This window comes from Myotis myotis, unplaced genomic scaffold (assembly GCF_014108235.1).
Source record: "Myotis myotis isolate mMyoMyo1 unplaced genomic scaffold, mMyoMyo1.p scaffold_m19_p_1, whole genome shotgun sequence".
Taxonomy (NCBI): Eukaryota; Metazoa; Chordata; class Mammalia; order Chiroptera; family Vespertilionidae; genus Myotis; species Myotis myotis.
This window is the reverse complement of record NW_023416313.1, coordinates 31,420,385-31,424,407: the sequence shown is the minus strand read 5'-3', so window position 1 is coordinate 31,424,407 and position 4,023 is coordinate 31,420,385.

Below are 4,023 nucleotides of genomic sequence, written 5' to 3'. Positions count from 1 at the left end.
ATATACTGCCTCCAACACCCACCTACAATGATGCTTTGCTGTCTATTGATCATCTTCTTGGTCTGAGGTTACATTTTGTAGATTGTCACCTGTCTACTTTTCCAAAGGTTTTGTCTTTTCACCATGCCTTTTCATCATACCAGGGGAAAGCTGGTATGATTTTGCTTTTTCTTCTTTTTTTATCCTCACCTAAAGATATGTTTATTGATTTTAGAGAGAGAATGTGATATATAGAGAGAGAGAGAGAGAGAGAGAGAGAGAGAGAGAGAGAGAGGTGTGTGAGTGAAACATCCATCAGTTGCCTCCTCTACGTGCCCCAACAGGTGATTGAACCTACAACCTAGGTATGTGCCCAGACAGGGAATCAAACTCGCAAACTTTTGGTATATGCACAACGCTCCAACCAACTGAGTCACTGGCTAGGGATAATTTTGCTTCTTTAATCAAAAAAGACCTTGAGAAAGAAGGAAGTGTTTCACAGTGCTATGTAACAACACACATCTCGTGCAAATGCAGTTCACTGGGACTCTTCCATTTAGGTGAACTTTGGGGGAACGAGAAGAGCAGTGGGGTGGGAGTATTTGAAAGTAACCTGGGGCATCTGTCCAAACACTGTACTTGTCCAGTGACCACTGTCTGGGCCTCTCACCCTGGGACAGGACCCGCTCTGGGCCACATGACTCAGTCAGCCTTTTAATTTAGTCCTTTAGTGCAAACCTAAGATTTCCCCCTCCACCTATGCAGCCTTAATCTTCTCTTTACATATCTGTCTGTGATGGTGCAAAGAGATCGATCTCAGAGTGCAGCTGCCCTCGTCCTACTTAAACCTCCCCGTTTCTACTGTCTCTGGATCTGGACCATCTGACTTGTAAGATTTGAAGAGAATTGAAATTGGGGAAGAATACATTCCATTTTCTTCCCCCTGGAAGTGTCCTCTTGCTTTAGAAAGGTGGACAGCTGCGTCCATCTGCAGTTCCAGAGCCTGTCTCCTGCGTGTCAATAAAGCCCCTTACTCCACTGTTTGAACAGCAGGCTCTGTTTTCTAGTAGAACTCAGGGTTCTGAGGGCAAAGTTCTGCTCTGCACCAACCACTGCTGTAGGAACACTAGGCGCCTGATGATCAAGACGGATCCTTTGGTAAGGTAACTCTAGAATGTGGAGCAGTCAAGCTCATGAATGTGGACGGGCTCAAACATTAGAAGTTTACTTCTCCCTCACAGGAAGTTCCCAGTGGGCATTGCTGATGAGTGGGCGCCTCACCAAGCAGAAATGTGAGAACCTCGGTTTCTTCACCTTGTGGCTCTGACAGCCTCAACATGTAGCTTTCAAGGTCTCTGTGGAGGATGGCGGATTGCCTGTGGGGCCCCAGAGGACAGAGCAGAAAATTCTACCTGGGGCGGTGGTTTAAACATGTTAAATAATTAAATCCAGAACCATGTTAAATAATAATAATACTACTAGGCATCTTTTTCACTCCTTGAATTTAATGTTTACATCACCAGTATTTCACTGTTAAATATTTGTTCAGATGGTCCCTTTCTCCCACCTTCAGAGAGCATCTTTGTCATCCTTGGCTTGTTTTTGAAGAAGATAACTGGAATGGTGATTGGAGGATGACAGGCAGCAGCCAGTGGCAATAGAAGGATAAGAACCAAGCTTCTGTCAGGCAGGGGCTAAGGGATGGGGCCGGACTGGGCCAGGGGACCTCTGTGAATCCCAGAGCTTGGTGAGGAAGTATGAGGGTTATGGGTGTCCTTACAGTGTCTACCTTGGGAGATGGACTCCTACCCCACCATGGAGGTTTATTTTAACAACTGTCTCATAATTGTCGTAGGAATTGCCTTGTGGGCTGTAATTTTTAAAGGCAATTACAAGAGATTTGCCGCAGCAACTCTTAAGAAGTGTTTTTGCACTGAAAGGCACACAGAGCTTCAGGATTTTCAGCATTTCATGATCTGTGGGACAGCAGATTGGAACAGACATAGAGCATGAGAAATAAGATTGTGTGTTTGTTTGTAGGGCTGCCATAATAAAATATGACAGACTGGCGGGGGGTGGGGGGTGGGGAGTGGGGGGAGGCTTGAACAACAAAAATGTATTTTCTCACAGTTCTAGAGGCTAGAAGTCCAAGATCAAGGTGCTGGCAGGGTTGGTTTCCTCTGAGACCACTCTCCGTGGCCGGCAGAAGCCATCTGCTTGCTGTGGCCTCACATGGCCATCCCTCTGGGCACTTGCTCTTTCCTCTTCTTACGAGGACATCAGTCATGTTGGGTTAGGGCACCACCCGAATGGCCTCCTTTTAACTTAATCACCTCTTAAAAGACTCTGTCTCCAAATACAATTATACTCTGAGATACTGGGGTGGGGACTTAAACATATGAGTTTTGAGGTGTTACAATTCAGCCCAGACTAAGTGGTAAAATCTGTCTAGTTGAGGCTGCAAGCCTTCTTGACTAATCTTTCTGCTGTTTTGGTGAAGAAGAGTTGCCAGGTATTGGATTGGCCCCACTAATGTTAGCACCCAGACTGGGCAGGCAAGGTAGAGTGTCTACCCACAGAGACCATTCTTAAAATTTTATGAAAAGGCCACTTATAATTATTATGTCATCTGGACACAGGCACAGCCAATCTAAGATATCGTGGCTTTAATCTCAAAACCAACGGGTAGGTGAGGAACATAAATATCCAAAGCAATGAAGGGCATTGGCCTGGTTGTTGGCGTTGGCGTAATGGTTGTTGTTTTATGGAGAAAAACTTTTCTGTGGGGAATGGCCAGTCAGCAGGACCAGAAGAGGATAATTAACTTCCTGTGCTGAGGCATCGCTTCCCAGAATTCTGGGGATTTTGCCAGAGTCCAGCTGGTTCTCGGACAGGGTCACTGGACTTCTTGAGGGGAATTGTCAAAGGTTTCCTTCTAACTGCTGTGCGGCCTGAGCCAACGTGTTCTCTGCCAATCTCTGCTTCAGATTTATGAATGATGGGAGGAAACAGTTGAGTCCAAACCAGCTAAAACATAATCTCTGTTGCCCTAGCAATGCCTCTAGGGCTTCTGATGATGGACCGTTTTACTCGGCACTATTTACTTTGCCTGTCACTCTCAGCTGCCAGGAGAGAGCTGGTGTTAAGAGAGTTGTAAATAAATTGAAGTTTGCAAGGAGCAATGGCCTCAAGTCAGAGTTAGAATGACCAATGTATTTATTCATTTATTTACTGAGCACCTACTGCAGTGCCAGCTATTGTTAGTGGAGGTAGGGACACACTTCTGGTAAAGAGACAAAAATCCCTGCTCCCAAGGGGCTTTCACTCTGGTGGGCAGAGACAGACAACAAATAAAAGCACTTACGTGAAATACAACTTGTGCCAGATGGTGATATACATTTAGAGAAAAATGAAGCAGGAAGGGAAGTGTCCCAGGTGGTGAGCAACGTTGCAGTTGCAAAGAGTGACCAGAGAAGGCCTCATGGAGAGAATGACATTTGAGCAGAGTCTTAAAGAAATTGAGGGAGCCGAAGCATGAATACATGGTGGGTGCCTGAAGGGAAGGGGGTGGAGGTGACTGGATAAAGAGGTGAAGGGATTAGCTAAAGAACATATATATGCATAACCCATAGACATGGACAATAGTGTGGCAATGGCCAAGGGAGGGGGACGGGAGGGAGGGTGGAGGTGGGAAAAGGGGGGCATAGGGGACATCTGCAATAGTGTCAACATTAAAAAATTTTAATAAAAAAAAAAAAGTGAGGGAGCAAGCCATGCAGTTATTTGGCTGAAGAATGTTCCAGGCATAGGGAATGACTAGTGCAGTGCCCCGAGATGCATGTAGGAAAGCAAGGGGGTCAGGAGGGGTGAAGCAGAGAAAGCTTCAGGACGAGAGTGGAAGGTAAGGTGAGTTGGCAGGGCTTTGCAGGCCATAAAGGATGGTCACTTTTACTTTGAGACAAATGAGAAGTATAAATGACAAATAAAACCATAAGATATTTGAAGTTACAATGTGATGATTTGATATACATATACATTTCCCTC